The sequence below is a fragment of the Peromyscus maniculatus genome, chromosome 1 (assembly GCF_049852395.1).
Source record: "Peromyscus maniculatus bairdii isolate BWxNUB_F1_BW_parent chromosome 1, HU_Pman_BW_mat_3.1, whole genome shotgun sequence".
NCBI classification, from domain to species: Eukaryota; Metazoa; Chordata; class Mammalia; order Rodentia; family Cricetidae; genus Peromyscus; species Peromyscus maniculatus.
Genome location: NC_134852.1, coordinates 62,424,209 through 62,449,385, shown reverse-complemented (window position 1 = coordinate 62,449,385; position 25,177 = coordinate 62,424,209). Strand labels below are relative to the sequence as shown.

The 25,177-nt window shown below is 38.3% G+C and overlaps 1 protein-coding gene across 3 annotated transcripts in view; it reads right to left on the bottom strand.

The window, feature by feature from the left end:
- LOC143267045 (STAM-binding protein-like) overlaps positions 1 to 25,177 on the bottom strand; it is an 87,909-nt gene that overhangs the window by 13,341 nt on the left and 49,391 nt on the right. For all 3 annotated transcript variants that reach the window (XM_076543746.1, XM_076543751.1, XM_076543747.1), the window contains exons 2-3: positions 3,223 to 3,372; positions 1,858 to 1,995 (exon numbers count right to left, since the gene is read on the bottom strand). The gene's annotated coding sequence lies outside the window, so the exon portion shown is untranslated. The remainder of the gene's footprint in view (positions 1 to 1,857; positions 1,996 to 3,222; positions 3,373 to 25,177) is intronic.

The window sequence follows — 25,177 nt, the reverse complement described above, 5'->3', positions numbered from 1 at the left end:
TAGTTAAAGATTAGATAGTTATAATTTCCTCAGTTATGATAAAAGATAAGTTAGATATAAAACCTTAAACTCACATATATAGGATAGATAGGATATCTTCTTTAATATTGTTAACTGTAATTCTTGCTTGATAATTGTTTTGTTATATGTAATTTTACTATATGAAAGTTAAAACCTTCCTTTTTGAAAAAAAAAAGAAAAGGGGGAGTGCTGTGGATATCACTCTGTATAAATAAAGTGCTGATTGGCCAGTAGCCAGGCAGGAAATATAGGTGGGACAAGGAGAGAGGAGAATTCTGGGAACAAAAAGACTGAGTCAGGAGATGCTGCCAGTCGCCGCCATGACAAACAACATATAAAGATACCAGTAAGCCACAAACTATATGGCACCTTATAGATTTATAGAAATGGGTTAATTTAAGATAAAAGAACTAGATAACAAGAAGCCTGCCACAGCCATAAAGTTTGTAAGCAATATAAGTCTCTCTGTGTTTACTCAGTTGGGTCTGAGTGGCTGCCGGACTAGAGGGTGAGAGAGATTTGTCCTGACCATGGGCCAGGCAGGACTGGAGAGAACTCCAGCTACAATGTAGTCATTTTTTTAAAAAAGCACTGAGTGAGAGAAATGTGTGAATGTGCAGTAACATTTTATGGTAAAGTAAATTAACTAGTGTGTTGTAGTTACCAATCCATAAGACAACACTGGATATGCAGGAAGGCTACCTTCTAGAGGACTGACTCCCAACACTTCCTCTTCCACCTGTCTATAGTGTGCAGAGAGAGCAGCCACAGCTGGAAAATGCCAACACACAGGGACAAGCTAATGACCATGCAGGATTCTTAAGACAGGAATTGACACAGAATACCAATAAGAAAGAACACCAGATTCCATGGGCGCTGTGGACATTAGTTTCAGCACAGTCCTTCCCCATTGAGGAGGACAATGCTATGTGTCTTGGTCCAGGTACTTTGAGAAGTGGCTAAAAAGTAATCAGGGAAGGACTCTGGGTAAATACCACAGTCGCCCTGAGTTTATTCCTCAAGGGCTTTTTATACACCAGCAAGGGACCAGCAAAAGACCTTCCCCTCTAAAGGACACCATGGTTCAAGCTACAAAGTACAGAAAAAGTATAAACACTTCCTTAATTCTCAAACCATCTAGTAGCCATGCCTTACAGCAAAACATCCTGTAATTAAGCCTTGAAGTATAAGACATCTGGTAACCACGCCTTAGGCCAAAACATCCTATTATGCAGCCTTGCTGGACAAAACAAGCTCAGACTCTCTGACCTTGAATCAAGATGGAATAAGGCCACTATGGATCTTTTTGAGCCCCCACATTTTACTATACAATATTTTTGACTGATAAAAATGAAAGTGAAAGGCATTTTGTTTTGAGCTTATTTGGTAGTGGGGTTAGTGTTCTGGAAGTATCTGTTGTTGATAACTTGGTTTTTAAATTTATATATTTATCACAAGAGATATTTAATAAATTGTATGTTTTCAACCTCAGCCATAGGTATGTTTTAAAAACCCAATCATTTTCATGTTTCCATGTGAAAGGTGTATCTCCTATTTTATTTCTGACAACAACATGTTCTCCTAAAGAACCCACAATATGAAGGCATTTTAGTGTCAATATGGCTACACAATTTATAGGACCTCACACAGGAAGACCTGCTTCATCTGAAAGTTGTGAGAAGCTTAGAATCAGCTTCTTGTTAGTAATCAGAAAATCCTCTGAAATGAAAACCTGTGATTTTCTTAGACACATCATGGGACTTGTATTTATGCAGTGACTCACTTCTCAATGCAGAGACTGTTCCAGGCACAGACATACAACTCCAATCTGCTTACCTGCAGTAGAAACTACTGTGAACAAAAAACCTGTGGGAGGCCTTTCTGGAATTGCTACTTTATTGCTGACCTCAGCCTTTCAAGCTCAGCCATCCTGGATGGTTCTCACAGTGAGAATCTGAAAGATCCTCTGGGATTCTAGAAGAGGAAAGAGAAAAACATAAGCAGTTCTTTCTGGAGCACAAGGCCATGACAGGGGCAAAGGCTGAACCAGGACCGTAAGCCATCCAGGAAAATGACAGATGGTCATATGAACTGATACAGAAAGGTACTTGATAAAATGCAACATGTACTCCAAATAAAACTCTAAAATTCCTCAAAAGAATAAATTGGTTTATAAAAGCCTATGATCAACCACATGCTTCAGGGTGAACAAGGAAAATTGTCCTCCCTTGCCACTGCCTCTTGGTCAGTTAGTGCTGAAATACAAACGCAGGACAACAAGACAATAAAAGACACAACAATATATAGATGGAGGAAAAAAACCATGAAACTCAAATATTGTTGTCTATGAAGAAAGTACTCCCAACAGGATAAAAATCCTCCAGGGATTAATTAAAATTAATTAAAAAAGTGAATCTACCAAGACTGCAAGTGCAAGGCCACTCTAAAAAAGCCGGAAACTCGGTAGTTTGTCTGTATAGTGGTATTTCAATCAAAATTTACTGAGAAACACACACATATATGTACGTACATATATACTTATATATACAAAAGCACACATAAGTGTATACATACACAGTTCATATACACACACATATAAAGATAGAGAATACACACACATACAAGCACACACATACACACAAGCACACAAAGGGACACAAATATGCTGATGGGCACACACACACATATGAATACACAAACATGAACACACATGCTTGCCAAAATGTACATATGCATTCATGCACATGAACACACACACTCTTATAGGCACACATAAGCACATGCAAAATCACACATTAATATACACATTCATATACACATGAACACACACGCTTAGAGACAGATACATGCTCTTTCACAAACATACATATCACACACAAACATATAAACATGAGCACATGTAATTAGTTTTCATAATGGGCATTGTATGCTATTAAAAGAATTGACCATATAATCACAAAAGCTGAAAAACCCTACAATGTACTATTTGTACACAAAAAAACCAGAAAAGCCTGAGAATCGTGGAGGAGATGAGGATGTCCCAGCACAAATTTGGGTAGTTTAAAATACCACTCACAGTGGGCTGACTTTAACTTGGTGGTGGAGTACTTCACAGCATGGACAAGGACATGAGGAGAATGTTTCATGGAGAATTCTGGGTGGAATCCCAAGAAGCCAACAGAGAGGACATTGCATTCTCACCTCTCAGGGGAAATACTGTCATTGCAAAGTGGCTTTCCCATGGAGAGGCTCATCCACTGCTCTCTGGATGTGCTCACTTCTGTGATTTTCACAGATGAGGCAAACTCAAGCACACAGTTTTGGCAGTGAAGTCTGCATTGATACTTTCACCTGTAAAAAGAAAAGGGGCTGTGTGTAAAATCTAACATGTGTGAAATGTTTACTTTATTTCATAATAATAAGTCAGATTGATGCATGCTGTGTGATAAATTCAGCCCATGACACTGAGTTAACAATGGGAAGTCACTCCAGTGTGATACCTGATGGGAATCTCTGCAATGTCTTTGTACTGCTCCTGTAAGAGTGGAACCTTACTAAAATGAAAAAGCCTTCCACAAACAGAGTAATGATGCCATAGAGTTTCTTTTACCAGCAGTAACGCCCAAGGCATGAGCTCATGGAGGAGGCTCTGTTCACACTGGCCCCTTCCATACTCAAGACACTCCACCTGTTTTTCACTGCACTCTGGAGATGAGAAACTTGACAGCCCATCGCTTTACACCAAGATAAAGAATAATCAGAGTGCCATGTTTGCAGAGTGGCGGTGTGCAGTAATTGATTATTTCAGCCAATGAAGATTTTGTATTATTTCTGTTGGCAAGAATTCATTAGGCCATTGATGAGACAGTAGGAAAATACCTTATTTTTCATCCTGAAAGGTTAACCTGGCTCACCTTTCCAAGTAAACTGGGTCAAATGTCAAAACAACAGCAAAGCGGACCTCAAGATGAATCTATATTCTACTTTGCTCACTTTCACTTTGCTTTCAGTATGTTTACTTTGTATCTGCCTGCAGTTGTCTATGGCAAAGTAATAATCTGTCCTAGAAGACATTTTAAGAAATAATTGCTGACAACAAGCTAATTTAATACTAAAAAAACACAATTCAATTTTTACTCTTGACTTCAAATTCAATTCTTCTCTAAAGCCTTTTATATTGTTATAACCAGGATTTCCCTGAAATGTTAATATAAAAATTTTGATAAAAATACAATCTATAATTTATATTAAAACTTAGTTCAAACATACATATCAAAATTGCTGTTGAAACTTAATTGTGTTTCTAGTCAATCTCTAGAATGGTTAGCCTGATAAGAATACACACAAAAACTGATTTTTTTTTTATTTTCTGGAACCTGTAGTCTACAAGCCCCACTCAGTCCCCTAAACCCCACTGGAACCTGTAGTCTACAAGCCCCACTCAGTCCCCCAAACTCCAACTGGAACCTGTAGTTTACAAGCCCCACTCAGTCCCCCAAACACCCACTGGAACCTGTAGTCTACAAGACCCACTCAGTCCCCCAAACACCCACTGGAACCTGTAGTCTTCAAGCCCCACTCATCCCCCCAAGCCCCCACTGGAACCTGTAATCTACAAGCCCCACTCAGTACCCCAAAACCCCACTGGAACCTGAAGTCTACAAGCCCCACTCAGTACCCCAAACCACCCATTGCCTGAGACCTTAGCGTCTCCCTGAGACACAGACTCCACCAGCTCCAATTGGACCAAGAGGTGAGTGGCTGTTTTTCCAGCAGGTCACCCCACCCCCTAAGCCCTAGGCCCAGGGACATAATCTGTGCTCCCCTACCCCTACCCATTGCAGCCCCAGTTGCAGGCCAGAGGCAGGACTCCTGCAACAGGCCTGTCCATCACCACCCCCCATTGGACTCTGAAGTCTACAAGCCCCACTCAGTCCTCCAAATCCACCCATCCTCCTAGACCTCAGCAGCTCCCTGAGACAGACTCTAACAGCTGTGATTGAATCAAGAGTTTCAGGCCAGCAGGCAAGACTACTGCAGGAAGGCCAGCCCACCACCATCCCACATAGGACCATGCAACCTACAAGTCCCACTCCATCCACAAACCCACCCATCTCCTTAGACCCCAGAAGCTCCCTGAGACACAGACACACCCAATGCTGATGGAACCAAGAGCAGCTCCTAAGATACAGACACCACTTGCACCAATTGGAGGAAGAGATGGGTAGAAGCCAGTTTAAGAATACATTCAACAACATAAAGAGCAATATGGCACCATCAGAATCTAGTGGATTACAACAGCAAGGCCTTAACATCCCAACATAGAAGCAGAAGAAAACAACCTTAAAAATGATTCTATGAAGATGATAGAGGCCTTTAAAGAGGAAATGAAATATTCCCTTAAAGAAATCAAAGAAAAAAACAAACAAAAAGTTGGAAGAAATCAATAAATCCCTTAAATACAGTCAAGAAAACCAAATCAAGAAAAAGCAATCAAACAGGTGAAGGAAACAGTTCAAGACCTGAAAATTGAAATAAAAGCAATAAGGAAGACACAAACTGAGGAAATTCTGGAAATAGAAAAATCTGAGAAAATTAACAGGAACTACAGATACAAGCATAAACAACAGAATGCAAGAGATGAAAGAAAGGATCTCTGGAATTGAAGATAGGGTAGAGGAAATAGATTTACTAGTCAAAAAAAACATTAAAGCTAACAAAAAGAAACATTAAAGCCAACAAAGTCATAATGCAAAACATCCAGGAAATCTGGGACACCATGAAAAGACCATACCTAACAATAATAAGAATAGAAGAAGAAGAATACCAGCTTTCAAAAACACAGAAAATATATTCAACAAAATCATAGAAGAAAACTTTCCCAACCTAAAGAAGGAAATGCCTATGAAAATACAAGAAGCTTACAGAATACCAAATGGACTGGATCCAAAATAAAAGTCCACTTGACACATAATAATCAAAACACTAAACATCCAGAATAAAGAAAAATATTAAGAGCTGCAAAGAAAAAAAGGCCAAGTAACATATAAAGGCAGACCCATCATAATAACACCTGATTTTTCAATGGAGACTCTGAAAGCCAGAAGGTCTTAGACAGTGGTTATACAGACACTAAGAGATACCTACTTATCTATGGTGATATATTGTGTACCATAATAAAATTTGCCTGAAGATCAGAGAACAGAACCAGCCACTAAATTTAACAGATGCCGAGCAGTGGGCACACACCTTTAATCCTAGCATTTGGGAGATAGAGATCTATCCGGATCTCTGTGAGTTCAAAGCCACCCTGGATTACATGAGACTGATTAAGTCTAGGAGAGAAACAGAGCCAGGTAGTGGTAGCACACACCTTTAATCCCAGTAGTTGGGAATCACAGGCCTTTAATCCCAGCACTAGAGATTTTATGCCTCTGTAACTAATATTTGAGAAGCACACACATCTTTAATCCCAGCACTAGGAAGTAAGTAATATGGTTGAGCAGATAAATGTATATAAGGCCTGAGGAGACAGGAACTAAAGCCTTTTTCTGCTAAAGCCCTTTTTCAACTGAAAGCCCTTTTAGCTAAAGGCTTTTTGGCTGAAGACTTTTCTGCTGAAGGCCTTTTCGGCTGAAGTCCTTTTGGCTAGAGCCCTTTTCGGCTGAAGCTTTTTTGGCTAGAGCCTTTTTAGCTGGAAGCCCCTTTCGGCTGGATCCCTTTTGGCTTAGGACTCAGAGACATTCAGTCAGAGGATTCATGGAATTGGCGAGGTAAGTAGTAGCTATGATGAAGGGTCCAGGAATATAGAAATATAAAATTATAAGCTTAAGAGATAAAAACTGACAGTCATCAGCTCTAAAGGTTAACTGCTAACAATGGCTGACTGCGTTTCAGCCAGCTCCTCTGTCAATAGTCAGGGGTTAACATTTAACCCCCTTGCCCCTTATAGCCAACAATTGCCTGTTACCAATGCTAACTTTTAATGGTTATTTCTACATGACTTCTAGCATGCATCCCATGCCTGATGTTTCTACGTGACTCCTAGCATGCATCCCGTGCCTGACACTATAAAAGGGGCCAGTACCTGCCTCCATAGCCACAGCCCCAGAATTCCAACATTGGCTGTGGTCTCAGATAACTGATAAGCTTTTGTGCCCTGAGATGTTTTATTTTATTTATTTAAATTTTTTTATTTTTATTTTTCTGGAAGAAAGTTTGCTTCTGGTTTAATAGACTTTGTGGTCTGTCCACTATTATTATGTGACCCTGGACCCAACAGTGACTTGTTTCAATGTCACTTTGATCTTTCAACATTTACTCCAATATCTGACTCTGGGTTTTTTATTAAAAGACCATTTAAGACCTTTAGAAATTTGAACAACAGGTGTAGGTATTCTTATATCTAACAAAATAGACTTCAAACTAAAATCAATCAACACAGATCAAAAAGGACATTTAATGTTCATCACAGGGAAAATCCATCAAGATGAAATCTCAATTCTGAACATTTATGCCCCAGATAAAAGGATACCCACATATGTAAAAGAAATATTACTAAATCTTAAATTGTACATCAAACCCCACACACTAATAATGGGAGACTGCAACACCCCACTCTCACCAGTGGACAGGTCTGCCAGTCAAAAACTTAACAGACAAATGAGGGAACTAACAGATATTATGACTCAAATGGACCCAAACACAAAAGAACATACCTTCTTCTCAACACCATATGGAAACTTCCATAAAATTGACCACATACTCAGTCACAAAGCAAATCTCAAAAATTGGAATAACCTCCTGTATTTTATCAGACCACCATGCTGTAAAGTTAGAATTCAACAACAACACAAATTACAGACAGCCAACAATCTTATGGAAACTGAATAATGCTCAACTGAATCACCAATGGATCAAGAAAGAAATAAAGAAAGAAATTAAAGACTTACTAGAATTCAATGAAAAAGAAAGTACAACATACCCTAACCTATGGGACACTATGAAAGCAGTACTAAGAGAAAAATTCATAGCACTATATGTCCACAAAAAGAAGTTGGAGAAATCTCACACTAGCAACTTAACAGCACACCTGAAAGCTCTAGAACAAAAAGAAGCAAATTCACCCACAAGGAGGAGATGACAGGAAATACTCAAACTGAGGGTTGAAATCAATAAAATAGAAATAAAGAGAACAATACAAAGAATCAATGAAACAAAGAGTTGGTTCTTTGAGGAAATCAACAAGATAGACAAACCCTTATCCAAACTAACCAAAATGCAGAGAGAGAGCATCCAAATTAACAAAATCAGAAATGAAAAGGTAGACATAACAACAGACAATGAGGAAATCCAGAGAATCATCAGGTCATACTTCAAAAATGTGTACTCCACAAAATTGGAAAATGTAAAAGAAATGAACAATTTTCTGGACAGGTACCATATACTCGAATTAAATCAAAATCAAATAAACAATTTAAATAGACCTAAACTCCTATGGAAATAGAAGCAGTCATTAAAAGTCTCCCAATCAAAAAAAGCCCAGGGCCAGATGGTGTCAGTGCAAAACTCCTCAGATTGCTCCACACAATAAAAACAGAAGGAACATTGCCCACTCTTTTTATGAGGCTACAATCACCCTGATACCCAAACCACACAAAGATGCAACAAAGAAAGAGAATTACAGACAAATCTCCCTCATGAACATTGATGCAAAATAATAAAATACTGGCAAACCAAATGCAAGAACACATCAAAAAAAATCATCCACCATGATCAAGTAGACTTCATCCCAGAGATGCATGGGTAGCTAAGCATATAAAAATCTGTCAATGTAATCCACCATATAAACAAACTGAAAGAAAAAAACTTGATTATCTCATTAGATGCTGAAAAAGCATATGACAAAATCCAACACCCCTTCATGATAAAGTCCTGGAGAGATTAAGAGATATAAGGGATATATTTAATATAATAAGGACTATTTACAATAAGCCTGTAGCCAGCATCATTAAATAAAGAGAAACCTCAAAGAAATTCCACCAAAATCACTAACAAGATAATGTTTTTCACTCTCTCCTATCTACTCAAAATAGTACTTGGTGTTTTAGCTAAAGCAAACTGAAGGAGATCAAATTATAAAGGAAAAGTCAAAGTATCATTATTTGCAGATGATATAATAATATATGTAAGTGGCCCTAAAAATTCCATCAGGGAATTCATACAGCTAACAAACAAGGTGACTGGATATAAGATTAACTATAAAAAAATCAGTAGTCATCCTATATACAAATTATAAATGTACTGAGAAAGAAGTCAGGGAAAACAACACTTTTCCACTGTAAAACTATATAATATGAAGTATGTTGAGTAACTCTAACCAAGTAAAACACTTGTATAATAAAATCTTCACCTTAGCCGGGCGGTGGTGGCGCACGCCTTTAATCCCAGCACTCGGGAGGCAGAGGCAGGCGGATCTCTGTGAGTTTGAGGCCAGCCTGGGCTACCAAGTGAGTTCCAGGAAAGGCGCAAAGCTACACAGAGAAACCCTGTCTCGAAAAACAAAAAAAAAAAAAAAAAAAAAAATCTTCAAGTCTTTGAAGAAAGAATTTGGAGAAGACAACAGAAGATGGAAAAATCACTCATGCTCATGAATTGGAAGGGTTAACATAGTAAAAATAGCAATCTTACCAAAAGCAATCTACAGACTCAATACCATATCCATCACAATTTAAACACAATTCTTTACAGACCTTGAAAGAACAATACTCAACTTATAAGGGAAAAAAACCCAGGATAGCTAAAACAATCCTGTACAATAAAAGAACTGGTGGATACATCACTATTCCTGATTTCAAGCTCTACTATAGAGGTGTAGTAACAAACACAGCACAGTATTGTCATAAAACCAGACACATGGATCAATGGAATCAAACTGAAAACCCAGACATAAATTCACACTCCTATGGACACTTGATTTTTCATTTTAAAAAAAAAAAGCCAAAACCATACAATGGCAAAAAGAAACATTTTCAAGAAATGGTTCTGGCATAACTGGATGTCAACATGTAGAAGAATACAAATAGATCCATGTCTATCGTTCTGCACAAAACTCAAGTCCAAGTAGATCTAAGACCTCAACATAAATCCAGCTACACTGCACTGAAAGAACAGACAGTGGGGAACAGCCTTGAACACACTGGCACAGAAAACAACTTCCTGAATAGAACTCCAAAAGTTCAGGAATTAAGATCAACAATTAATAAATGGGACCTCATGAAACTGAAACGCCTCTGTGAGGCAAAGAACAATGTCAGTAGGACAAAATGGCAGCCTTCAGAAAGGGAAAAGATCTTTACCAACCTCACATGCAACAGAGGGATAGTCTCCAAAATGTATAAAGAACTCAAGAAACTAGAAATCAAAAAGCTAAATAATCCAATTAAAAATGGGATACAGACATAAACAGAGAATTCTCAACAGAAGAATCTCAAAAAGATGAGATATACTTAAAGAAATGTTCATCATCCTTAGCCATCTTGGAAACGCAAATTAAAGCAACTCTGAGATTCAATCTTACACCTGTCAGAATGGCTAAGATCAAAAACACAAATGACAGCTTATGCTAGTGAGGATGTGGAGAAAGGGGAATGAATATTCCTCCACTGATGGTGGAACTGAACATTTGTACAGCCACTTTCAGAATCAATATGGCATTTTCTCAGAAAATTGAGACTCAATCTACCTCAATACCCAGCTATATCACTCTTGGGCATATACCCAAAAGAAGCTCAATCATACCACAAGGACAGTTACTCAGCTATGTCCATAACAGCTTTATTTGTAATAGCTAGAACCTGGAAACAACCTAAATGCCCCTCATCCAAAGAATGGATAAATAAAATATGGTATATTTACACAATCAAGTATTACTCAGTGGTAAAAAATAATCATGAAATTTTCAGGAAAATTGATGAAACTAGAAGAAAAAAATCATCCTGAATGAGGTAACCAAGACCCAAAAAGATAAACATGGCATGTATATAAGTGAATATTAACTGTAAAGTAAAGAATAATCATGCTACAATCCACAGACCCAGAGAGGCTCAGTAGCAAGAAGGGTCCAAGAGGATACACATAGATCTCCTTGGAAAGGGGAAACAGAAGAGATCTCTTGGGTGGACTGTGGGTAGGTGGGCATGAGAACGTGAGGGTTCAAGTTAGGGTATGGGTATAGGGAGAGAATATAGAAAGACAGGACTAGAAAAAGAGGCCTTTCAGGGTCAGGTAGAAACCTGATGCAAGGGAAACTCCCACAAATCTACAAGGATGACCCCAGCTAAAACTCATAGCAATAATGGATAGGTAGCCTGAACTGGCCATCGCCTGTAATCAGATTGGTGAATATCCCGATTGTCATCAGAGAACCTTCATTTAGGAACTTATGGAAAAAGATATAGAGACCCATAGCCAAACATTAGGTTGAGCTAGGGTAATCTTGCTGAAAAGAGGGAAGGATAGTAGGAGCCAGAGGAGTCAAGGACATCACAAGAAAACCCACACAGAGCCTGGCAGTGGTAGCGTACACCTTTAATCCCAGGACTCGAGAGGCAGAGACAGGTGGATCTCTGTGAGTTTGAGGCCATCCTGGTCTACAGAGTGAGTTCCAGGACAGTCACCAAAGCTACAGAGAAAACCCCTTTCTCAAAAGAAGAGAGAGAGAGAGAGAGAGAGAGAGAGAGAGAGAGAGAGAGAGAGAGAGAGAGAGAGAGAGAGAGAGGAGGAAGGAAGGAAGGAAGGAAGGAAGAAAGAAAGAAAGAAGGAAAAAAGAAAAAGGAAGGAAGGAAGGAAGGAAGGAACCCACAGAATCAACTAACCTGGGATCATAGGATCTCACAGAGTCTGAAGCAACAACCAGGGATCCTACATGGGACTAATTTAAGCTCTCTGGATATATGTGACAGTTGTATAGCTTGGTCTATTTGTGGGGCTCCTAACAATGGGAACAGGAGCTGTCTCTAATGCTTTGGCTGGCTCTTGGAAAGCTATTTCTCCTACTGGATGGTTTTGCCCAGCCTAAATACAAGGGAAGGTACTTAGTCTTACTGCAACTTGATATGCCATGCTTTGTTGATATCCATGGGAGGCCTGGCCCTATTTGAACAGAAACAAAGGAGTGGATTAAAGGAGGGAGGTGTAGATGGGAAGGGGAAGGGAATGGGAAGAAAGGAGGGAGGGAAAACTGTAGTTGGGATGTAAAATAAATTAATTAAATTTTTAAAAGTCCAAAATATATGAAGAACTCAAGAACTAGATATAAAAAAAGCAAATAATCCAATTAAAAATGTGATACAGATCTTAACAGATAATTCTCACTAGAGAAATTTCAAATGGTTAAGAAACACTTAAAGAAATGTTCAACATCCTTAGACATCAGGGATATGCAAATCAAAACTACTTTGAGATTCCATCTTACATGTCAGAATGACTAAGATGAATAATATCAGTGACAGCTCATACTGGCAAGGAGAGCAAAAGGAACACTCCATCACTGCATATACCCAAAGTACACTCCAACCTACCACAAGGACTCTTGCTCAAGCATGTTCATTGTGGCTTTATTTATAATAGCCAGTAACAACCTCGATATCCCTCAACAGAAAAATGTGTAAAGAAAATTTGTTTACATAATGAACTATTACTCAGTTTTTTAATGATATCATGAAATTTATAGGTAAATTGATGTGTTTATCTAATTATTCTTAATCAATGAAAAATCAGGAGTCAGATATTGGGGTAAGAATCTGAATGATCAGAGAAGCAACCAGTGACCTCCTCTCTCTCCTTCCTCCATCCAAAAGGGGAGAGACCCTGTCTAAGCCCCATGCTACTACTTTCTGTCTCTCTATCTGTCCTCAGTTCTTCAAAACCTCTGTGGTTAATTTTAATCAGTTAGTAGCTAACTCTACTCTCTAATTCAAAACAAACTATTATCAGTCTTGAGAGTATCAGAATACAATCAAATATCACACAATATCAAATGGATGAAACTAGAAAAAAATCATCCTGGGTGAGGTAACAGAGACCCTGAAAGGCAAATATGGTATATATTCACTTGTAAGTGGATATAAGACATTTAGTAAATGATAAGCAAGCTACAGTCCTGAGACCCAGAGAGGTTAGTGAAAGATAAATATCTAGGGGGAACCTGGTTTCCTTGGGAGAGTAAAATAAAATAGACTTTTTAGGGTAACCTGGGGGCAAGTGGGGACAAATGTGGTGATATCAGGTTAGGGGGATAGAATTAAGGCAGAGAATATGGAGAAAGACAGGTGAAATTGGGGGTATTTGGGTCAAGGTATGGAAAACTAATGCAGTGAAAACTTCCTCTACTCTATGAACCTAATCCTAATGAGGCCACTTTATCTTAGAGGATACAGAGTCTCAACTGGACATCTTTTGTAGCCAGGTAAGCCTTGCAGTGGTGGGAATGCACTGCATTCAATTGGGTTGTTGGCCAAGGGGGGCCCAATAGAAATCTCCAAACAGCCCAGGCTGTTGCTAAGAAAAAGGATTGTTCTCTACATACTAACAGCAGGTCCCCATTGCCAAGAAAACACCCAAACAACTCATTGAACATGGAAAAGTTGAGCTTGTGCCTACATGGAAACTTACCCCTACATTCTAGTCTCTTTGGTTCAGGAAGGTACCCTGAAGGCTACCAAAAGAGATGTGTGGACACCAACCCAGTCACAAAACCTTTGTCCTACATCTATCCTGTATACAAAATATGCTAGGACAACAGTGGCAAAGAACTTGTGGGAATAGTCAATCAATGTCCGGTTTGACTTAAAGCCCACTCCATAAGAAGGAACTCATACCAAACACAGTAGGGGTAACCAAGAACCAGAGACTAGATAATCCAGAGACCTAAGGTAAAACCAACTATTACTGGTCTAAAAAAATTCAATGAAATGATTTTTAATGATATTCTGCTATACTCGTAGATCAGTGTCTTATCCAGTCATCATCAGATAGGCTTTCTCTGGTAGCAGATGGGAACAAATGCAGAGACCCACAGCCAGACATTATGCAGAGTCTGAATTGGAAGTTTCCATCAAATCCCTCCCCTCAGTGCATAGTGACTCCTGTAGAAGAGGAGGTCAAAAGATTATAAGAACCAGAAAGGATAGAGATATAAGGAGAACAAGGCCCTTTGAATCAACCAAGCAAGGAGTATATGACTTCACAGAGATTGAAGGTGCAAGCACAGGGCCTACATGGATCTATGAAAAAATAATAACACACAAAAGTTATGATAAAATGGATGCAGTCTAGTAACAGCAGCAAAGATGGAGGCCTTCAAAATAAACAGAACATTGTTTATCTAAAAACTTTATTGACAAGGTATTAGACTGCCATCCATTTGATGGACATGCACAATCATTATCATCTGATTCTATATAATACCTGTAAACAAATAAGGAGAATTATAGCTCTAAACTTTATAATTGCATACACATTTTATCACTGCAACTCATACAATGATTTCATGTATGAAATGAATGAGACCAACATAATTCAGTATTTTGTTTTAAATCACATAGCCAATGGATCACAGAGTCTATGATAAATATTATTACCACTATAACTCAACAATAAACATATTTAACAAAAAAGGGAAAAGAAAACTAAATAGCTCAGCAAAATGTAAATGTTCCAAATCATGGTTTCTAGAAAGGACACTCTTAGAACAAGGAAGGGTAGTTTAGACCTTCTGTGTCTAAATACTCAGTGGGATAAAATGGGTTAGATAACCTTTCTGAGTTCATAGCTCCCTCGTTTATATAAAGGGATTGACGGCTGGGCAGCAATGGTGCACATCTTTAATCCCAGCACTCACTCAGGAGGCACAGGCAGGTGGATCTGGGTTCCAGGCCAGCCTGGTGTACAGAGTGTGTTCTAGGACAGGCTCCAAAGCTATACAGAGAATCTCTGTCTCAATGCTCCCCACAAAAAAGGGGGGACTAATGGTAACACATGCATTATTGGACTCTACCTTGAGATTCCCATTGAACATTCACATTCAACTATCAAGGCAGTGAACTGGATTCATCTTCTCATGACCTTGAGAAGACACAACATATCTGCAACAAAAGGCACCTGCTATACTCCTTGACTAGGCAAAAGATGCTGCTACTCTGGAGATGAGCGTGCTCTGTGGAGAACTCTAGGTGGTCCATGTGCAGTGAGTTCCTTTATTCATCTAAGCACAGGTACTTTTAACAATAGTATACAATAAATGATTTTTAAAATTATAACGAGAAGTTTAGGGCATTGCTTTAACTATCTTCACAAACAGATTTCAATACAATATGCCAGAAATCACAGAAAATTTCTATAAACGGAGAAAAATATTTGTTAAATATTTTTATTTGCTTGTAAAGAGATGCTGTAAAGGAAGAACAATAGTGTAAATGTGCTTGGGAAAGCAGCAGGAAATATAATAACAACTATAAATAAGGCGAAAGGAACACATCAAGAGACAGCAGGCAGAAATGAGAGAGAGAGAGAGAGAGAGAGAGAGAGAGAGAGAGAGAGAGAGAGAGAGAGAGAGAGAGAGAGAGAGAATTTAACAAAATTGTTAAGTGCTAAACTGATTGGTGGCTATGATATAAATGTCCCTACTAAACCATTAAGAGATGTGAACTTAAAGAGTTTTTTAAGTAAGAAGGACTTTACACTCATGAATCAACCAATCAATTCATGGATTAACAAATTAGAAAATTAGTTGTCTTGATATAATTATTGGTACCATGCCTTACATGTGCAACAGGACTACAGAGTCCCCACCATCAAAAAAGTTCTCAGCATATGTAGCTAGCACCTCAGTCTTGGGCATTACAGAAATTGAAACCATGAACTTAACAAACCTTAGATTAGAGAGATAGGGAGAGTTAAAAACCAAGGCTGTATAAGACAACTGCAAGCATGTGGGGCAAGAGAAGTGAAATCCAGGTATCAAGACAAAACATGATTACTCAATAGTTATTGTGGTTTGTTGGAAGGGATGCTGGGAAAGTGCTAAATACCCCCATTAGAGCAGAATGATGCATGTGAAGTATAAGAGGTTTAACGACAGGGCTGTAACTAACATTCAAAGGAATATCCAAGACATCCACTCGTCCAGGTGCTAGAGAGACTGCACAAAAGTCTTTGTAAGGAGGTGCATTCTAGTTTTCTACAACACCAATTCACAGCTACTTGCCTGTCATCCATCTGAAACACAAGAGAGGAATACAAAACCTGCATATAAAAAGATAATATGAAAATAAAACAGTAATTATTCCAATTGGACCAGCACACACTGTTGGGCCCCATAAGGCCTGGGTGTGAAGCCCAGTGTAACTTCCCTAGCCTAGCTCAAGTTTGGCGACCTATCCTTGGACATGACTTCTGCATACGAGTGACTCAGCACTACCCAACCTAGAATGTCCTCTGCCTAGTAACTGCTGAGGAAGGCATCATCTCATTGGCCCACTATCCTCACCCCATCCCCCTGTCACCCCAACCTATATAAGTCCACTCCTGATGCAACAAAGCGAGTTCATGCCTTGACAGGGCTCCCAGCTCAGCGTGCTTCTCTCCGATGGACAGGTCAACACTCACCATCCCACTCAGCCCCAAGGGAGAGACTGGCTGAACCCGTCCTGCCTCCACCCTACCTGTTGGTCAGACTGACAACACACTCTCTATGCTTATCAAACCAGCACCTTGCTTTTATAAATATTCACGAGGATTGAATATTGGTATTATAATAAATGTGTATGAAAACAACAGTGCTAAGGGCCAAAATTTGCTTTTGCACAGGGTATTCATTAATCAAGTCATCATACTATACCTCATAAATATGTATCAATGAAAATCAATACTTAATTTCAAACAGAAAAATGTTCCCTTTCCTGGAGAATCCAACCTTGGCCATGAGCTGAGTGGAAGGAGATTGTCATGCTCTGTACATTGGAGAAGAGGATTGAATATGCATCAAGCCATACTTTATGTACAGATGATTAAATTACCATCTGACACCCTCGACACATCTTTTGGGGTGTGTATCATTACAAATGATATCTTGTTATTTTTCAGGCTAGAATGAATGATGACAGTCTTTATTGATTTCTTTCTAATCAGAAATTTTGTGCCATTAAACTGATACATGGTAACTGCTTAAGTCTCAAAATGGCTAAAAGGTTAAAACTGAAAAGACACATCTCCAAATATTTTATGAATCTCTGAAAGATCAGCCTTTCATATGCTCTGGGATTGAAATTCAAGTCAATCCTTGGAGTGAGAAACCCATCCTCTGCCACAAATAAATCTATTCTAACTCTATAGACCTCTGTATTTCAATGACATGTAAGCATTTCCTTTAACCAGAGAGATTCCAAAGAAGCTAGGTTCTAGTTAGATGCTTACACTCTTGGAGAATAGAAAAGTGACAGTCTTAAGAAAATAACTGTAAGACTAGAACACTCAATACATAAAGATGGATGTGTGTGAAGATGCATTTGCCTAGTAAGTAGTTTTAAATGACCATACTAATAAGCTACAAGGATGAAAGATTGAGTCACTTAAACATGCCTCTATGTATTGCAAGGCTGAATAATTCATTTTCATGGTTGGAATTTTGCCTAAAAAATATGACACAGTGTCTGTAACTTCATTTTAGAACTCTTGAGTGAGAGCTGGGCATGGTGTGTGCCTGTTATCTTAGCACCCCAAAAATGGATACAGGAAAATCAGACATTCAGGGTCAGTCTCAGATACACAGCGAGTTCAAAGCCAGCCTGAGATACAAGAAACTGTCTGAAAAATAAAAGGTTGAATGGGAAAATAGATAAATTATTAATTATCTTCTAATCTTGGTTTATCAACATAAAAGAAATATTTTAAAACTATGAATTATTTTATGTATGTGCACAATTTAAGATCATGATATAAACAGTTGACAGCTCCATTATTTAAAATCATCTGCTGCCAGGCATGGTGCTGTATGCCTTTAATCCTATACCTCTCAGGAGGCAGAGGTATAGGCAGGCAGATCACTGTGATTTCAGGCCAGTCTGGTTCCAGTTACAGAGTTCCAGGCCAGTAAGGACTACATAGTATGACCATTTCTCAAAATACAAGAACAAAAAGACATTCTGCTTGATATTTGCCATTTCCTAGCATTAAATAAATTTTAAATTTTGTTTTTGTTTTTGTTTCCTTTCTAAGAAGAATAAATAGAGATAAGAAAATGATTGGGTCTCAACTCCATGTACAAATCAAGTTATAAGTTACCAAGGGGCAAGATTCTATGTATTCCCAGCACCCTTTAACCTACAGGACCTCTGCATTGGGAGAAAAGTCATCTGCCATGGGATAATCCTTTTGTACACTGTAAAAATATGTTGCTCTCATTGTTAATAAAAATCTAATTGGCAGATATCTAGGTGGGATTTTCGGGGAAGAGAGAATGCTAAGAAAAAGGGCAGAGTCTGAGGACTCTCGGGCAAGATGCAAAAGCAACATGAGAAGTTCATGATGAAGTAAACAGGCCTTGGGGAAGCACATATTTTAATAGACACAGGATTATTTGAGTTGTAAGAGCTGACTGGAGACAAGCCTAAGCTATTGGATGAGCATTTATAATGAAAAATAGGTCTCTGTGTGTTTATTGGGAAACCAGAGGTCCCTATGAAAAACTCCACCTACTTATGTCTCAGGCAAATGTCACGCTGTTTATATGACTTCTTTAAGAGCCACAGTTTGGACACAGTGCTTACCTGGTCAAACCTTTCTTCCTCTGTGAAGCGAAACCCACAGCACTCACAGATTGCACATGAAGAGTGTCTACAAACTGAGTATATTAGTCCCCAAATATAATAATGAGGATGTATACTGTGAACTTTACAAAATGGGAATGTTCTTTTAAACTTTTACACAAAATTCAGCAAACTTAATTTTTAATGTCAGAGAAAGGGTGATATTACATATAAGATAAATAATTCTGAAAATTAGTAAATATAATCAAATCAGCATTTTGCTACCTTTCTAGATAGACAATTTTATTCTGGTGTGTGTGTGTGTGTGTGTGTGTGTGTGTGTGTGTGTGTGTGTGTGTGTGTTCTACTTATGTCTGTAATGTATCTGTGAATTCAAAGACCAGAGCAGAACATCCAGAGTGCTGCCTTCCTCTGTTGTTCTCTACCTTCTTACCCTGAGACAAAGTCTCTTACTGAACTGGAATCAATCATTTGTACTGGGCTGTCTGGCCACCAGGCTCTCAGAATCCACCCCTCTCTGAACACCCAATGTCAGGTTTATAGGCAGGCACAAACATGCCTGGCTTTTCACATGGTGCTAGGGATTTGAACTTGGATCCTCATGTGTTCACAGAAAACAGTGTTACACACGGGGCCAATTCTCATCATTCCCCTTTAACACTGAACACTTTGTTGCATTTATTGTTACCAGCTACTAGAAATGATATGCTCTTAGTATATATCTTTGTATATAATAATATATTTGTTATTGTGTACTCATTGTGTCAATTATATAAGTCAAACCTATCATCTCCATTTTTACACATTAAGAAGATATTTAACTTCCTCTTTCAATAGAAATATAATGCCTCTTAGTTTTGAAAACATGTCCTGCACTTTAGAGATATTAACTTGCTTAGATCTCCTGATAACCCCCAGGAGCAAGAATTATGATTACTCATTTTCTGATGTGGGAACTTGAGAAGAGAATAATTGCTTTCTTCATACAAGGTCACAGTGTGAATTACTGAAAGAAGACTTGCAGGATACAAACTTGAAGCAGTTGAACACAAGCCTTGGTAAGTATGTGTGACACCAATTCCCAGGACAGTTTCTCCTTCAGACTCAAAGAAGAGGAGTTTGCACTGAGCCCTGTCCATTATAGGTCCCTCTCTGGTCCTGCTGTCTCTAAGCACCTGGAAACCATTCCCTCTGTTTCAGAATCACCCATAACTATCATCCAGAATTGCCACTGTTTCCAAGCTCTAGGCTTGTTTACTGAGAAATGAAGGCCAATCAAGTAATTAACTTCATCACATTGACCTATAGGCATGTTTGTGAAGGGATGTCTTGGTTGATTTATGTGAGAAGGCCTAGACCACTGTGGATGGAAACATCCACAGGAAGGTGGTCCTGGGCTGTATAAAAAAAGCTTGCAGAACATCCATTAAAAAACAAACCAGTGAATTCTGTGAAATAATGCTTTTGTACACTGGTTTAATAAAACACTGATTTGCCAGTAGCAAGGCAGGAAGTATAGGCTGGATAAGCAGACAAGGAGAATTCTGAGAAAAGGAAGGCTGAGAGGAGACGCCAGCCTGCTGTCCAGGGAGCCACATACAATGGCACACAGGTAAAGCCACAGAACACGTGGCAACATATAGATTAACAGAAATGGGCTGAGCTAATGGCCAAGCAGTTTTAGTTAATATAAGCCTCTGTGTGTTTACTTGGGTAGGAGTGGCTGCGGACCAGGTGGGACACAGAAAAACATTCAGCTACAAGTGAGGGAACCATCTAGCAAAATTCTTCCATGGTTTCTGCTTTAAGTTCTTGCCTTGAATCTCTGTCCTGATCATGGTCTGGAAATATAAGCTAAGTAAACTCTCGTTTTGTTTTGTTTTGTTTTGTTTTGTTTTGTTTTGTTTTGTTTTGTTTTGTTTTGTTTTGTTTTGTTTGTTTTGTTTTGTTTTGTTTTGTTTTGTTTTGTTTTGTTTTGTTTTGAAACAGGGTTTCTCTGTGCAGCTTTCTGCCTTTCCTGGAACTCACTTTGTAGACCAGGCTGACCTTGAACTCACAGAGATCCACCTGCCTCTCTCCTGAGTGCTGGGATTAAAGGTGTGCGCCACCACCGCCTGGTGCTAAATAAACTCTTATCCAAGTGGCTTTTAGTCAGAGTATTTTACCACAGCTACAGAAAGAAAATCAGGACCTCCATAATGCCTCCAAACAGCAGACTGCATAACACCACCACAAATGAGAGTTATGTCCTCATGGTTTAATCAATTAACAATGGTCCCACCTTTTAATACTTCCACCCAGTTCCTAACACAGGCATTTAGAAGGGACACATTCAAACCACAATGGATGGATGCTTCTAGGAATCTTACTAGCTAATCCATATGTTTGAAAAAACATAGTGATTTTGAATTTCCAAACTGTTACACAAAATAAATAATAAATGTGAAATCTGGCAATTGAAATGAACTTCCACAAAAATCATTGTGGGGTTATAGGGTTATAGATAGATCATGACTTTTAAAAGATATTCCCTCATGTTAGCAATCCATCTTATTCACCAAGCTTAGTAATAGCAAAATGCAATGTATCATCTGGTCTGAAAAAAAATCCTTTCAATTTTCAGCAAAATAAAACATCAAAGAAAAATCAATATTACCTCAGAAGAAAGCAATACTTACTAAACAAAGGATGAGTCAAATGTACTAAGCTTTGTCTCAAAAATTAAGGAAGAAAAGACACTTACACAAGGTCAAGTTATCTTGGCACAGATAGAACCTCTAATAAAAATGATATTGTATGATAGTTACCATATATCCATCTTGAAAGTGGGCTCTGAACAGCCTAGTCACAAACTCATAAATTGAAGCTCACAGCCAGCACAATCAATCAAAACCAAACATTCTGGAAGGGGAAATAACTAACAGTGAAAAGGTTCAGAGAATATTCAGTCCATTAAAATGTTTTCTATCAGATTCTCCATGTAAGAATTTAATGAATTTTACTTTATAAAATGAAACAGGAATGCTAGTACATTCTAACTTTTAAATATATTCCAAATTACATAAGAGTCAAACAAAAACACCTGTGTCATATCTTAGCTCTCCTCCTTGTACTTTGCTGCTCTCTGATAGACTAGCTGCATAGTCCAGTCCACACATCTTGCTCCTCACAGTGAAATGATGCTAAGCAACACTGCTCATCTATGTCTTGGTTTCTGTCACAATAAGGAATCATTACTGTCTCTTATGGATGGCAAGATGACCCTCAGTTTCTAACACATTCAAGACAAATAATTCTAATCAGCAATCTGACCAAAAGTTTCCATTTGACTCTAAGGGACAAAAAAGAAGGCAAAGAAGAATGGGAGGGGGAAGGAAGAGATGGAGGGAGGGAGAAAGAGAGGAAGTGGAGGAGGAAAGCTCATCAGAGGAAGAAAGAGCAATGAGAAAGAAAAATCACTAATCTAAAACAACAAACAAAGATATAGATGAAAGGTTAAGTCAGATATTTTGGTAATGTTTACACAATCTTGAGTCTTCATGCTAATAAAATTAGACATCACATATCTTATAGTAAACATTAGCCACGTTCGGAACAAAAAGGCCATGTAGAATATAAATAGCAACGGAATTCTATTATCAAGAAAGAGGTACATATGCCAAAATAATTTCAGTATTTTGTTTTCCTGTAAATTCATTCCTACTACCAGTCTATTACAGCTAATTCAAAAGCCAAACAAAAAGGAAAAAAGAAAAAATGTTGTTTTAAATATGGTATCAGAACCTGCTTTTTAAATTACTTTTTCATACACTGGTATCCTATAATTCAGACATTTTCTTCATTCTTTTAGATTTTATTTATTTATTTATTTATTTATTTATTTATTTATTTATTTATTTATTTTCATCTAACTGCATCTTTTAGAAGACATGTCTCCCTCTGGATCTGGTCTCTTGATAACTCTCTACTGAGATTTTAATGTCTCCCATAAAGCCCTTCATCCTCCTTATTCCTCTTGATCCAATTTCTCCATAGGACTCTCTAATTGAATTTTTAACAATCTTCAGTTCTCAAACTTGCATTTGGCTCTCTCCTCATTCATATCTACTTAATATTATAAATTGCATAAATAATTTGGCTGAACTACCCCTCTCTGTGTGTCCTTTTGTCTATCTATCTATCTATCTATCTATCTATCTATCTATCTATCTATGCAAGTGTGTTTGTATTTCAACTATACTTAGAAACTCACAGTTTACATTTTCATCCATTCCCAATACATAAAAGACCCAATAAAAAAATCAGGGGCTGGAAACATGTCTCCCAGAGCATACACTGCTTTTGTATAGAACTCAATTTATATTCCCAGCACTCACTCTGAGGCAGGGATCTGAGGCCTCTAGCCAAGGCACCTACACTCATGTGAATACATTCATGCACATATAATTTGAAAATAAAACAAATTTTTTAAAAACATATATAAAACAAGGTTTTATTAACATTAATCAGACAGATATCAGTTTGCAGGGAACACTGAGACTGTTGATTATTGAGTTTGAGAGTGAACCTTGGCCCTGGGTATAATGACTTCAATTTTGCTGTTACATACACTTACTCATTAGTGGTGATAGTTCTATCACATGGTATGTAACAATACCTTCATTAGTAGGTTCAAAATACACATTTGTTTAGCTTTATGCAGTGACTTTGGAGCTGGAGCCTGGATATTGTTCATTTCTCTATTTAGGTCATTCCTCTCTGTGTTCATTTCTTAGTTAGGTCACCAATTCTTGTTGGCATTCCCAATTGCCAGTCTCTGACTCTTGTGTGTGAATTTGTGTGCTCAAATATGTTTCTTAACATCACCAAACTTATTTCTAACAGTAACCACTAATACGTACATAAACATCACTCTGGACCAAGCACTACTCAAAACATTTTAAATAATTCTAATATTATAAGTACTTTATTAGTCAGTGCTACCATTTCCCCATTTAAACAGTAAGCAATTGCATCTATTTTTTGATCAGTCAGACTCTATCATTTCATGCAATTCTATATTTACTCAATAAGAATTTTCTAGGCCCATTCCCTACAGAGGAAAAAGTACTGACTATGAAGGACACAGTAATGAACACACACTCTCTGCCTTCACAGAGTGTGTGAAAGAAAGCAAACCAACAGACACAGAATGAGTCACAGTAGATGTTTGCAGAGAGCACATTCCGGCCACAGAGGGGGTCAGACACAGCCACAGGAAGTCTAGAATACCTTGGGCACAGGGAACATGCGATCTGAATCTAGACAGACCATGTAGGAGTTACTTTTTAAAGTATGAGGGGCAGAGCTTGTGGGTTTTATGAAAGGAAACATAAGCAAGCAGATGGCATTGAAGCCAAATAAGACAATGTGTGCAGCAGTGATTTTACTTATCTGTAAGCAAATTTTAGATCTATAACAGCTTGTGATGTTGACAAAGTAGAACTGATAATCGAAAAACTAGTGTGGTGGGGTGGGTAGTTAAGTAGTAAGAAAGCCTAACTTAATGTTCAGATGCCTGCATCAAAAATGTGATGTTTCATCCAGGACTGTCTGTGTATCATCAGTCTTCTTGTGAAATAAAACAGTATTTTATAAGCTGATGAAAACCGTAGTAAAAGTCAGGGTTTTGTGTCAAGGGCATTGACTTAGTAAATTATACATTTTAGAAAACGGAGAAAGAGGGAGAGGAAAAGAGAAGTTAAGAGAAATAAGAAGAGGCTAGAAATAGATGGAGATTTTATTTGGAATTATTTGAGAGTTGAGGAACACTGTGCTCATCTTGATGACAGGGAAATGTAGCTGGAAGTGAAATCTCTTTTCCAGTTAGTTGAAGTGTTAGGATCTAACTGCGTCTCACAGATAGATTCTTTTCCTGATTGTCTCTGGTTACCAACAGCAGGCATAGAGAGGTGTCTGTCATTGAGTAGGCAGGTATATTTGTTTTGTACATTTTCTCACACAGAGTCTGCATTTCAGGATCCTAGCAGTGTTCAGGACAGAATTCCATGGCCCTCTACCCACTCTTAGCATTTCAGTGTCACACCAACCAACACAGCCATGTCCCTCACCAGAAGCCTCCTGAGGAATCCCCTCTCTCCTTCTTTCCTTTCCCAGTACTGGAATGGGGCTAAATTGACTTTATCAAGACTAACTTGTATGTCTATGCTCTATGATTTACACTAAAGCTCTCGAGGAGGATCTTCTGATGGAACTTAGCCAGAGGATATCACACTGTCACTCTTCATCTTGGAGGTCAGCAGAACCCCTCCAAGCCTGAGGAGAAGACG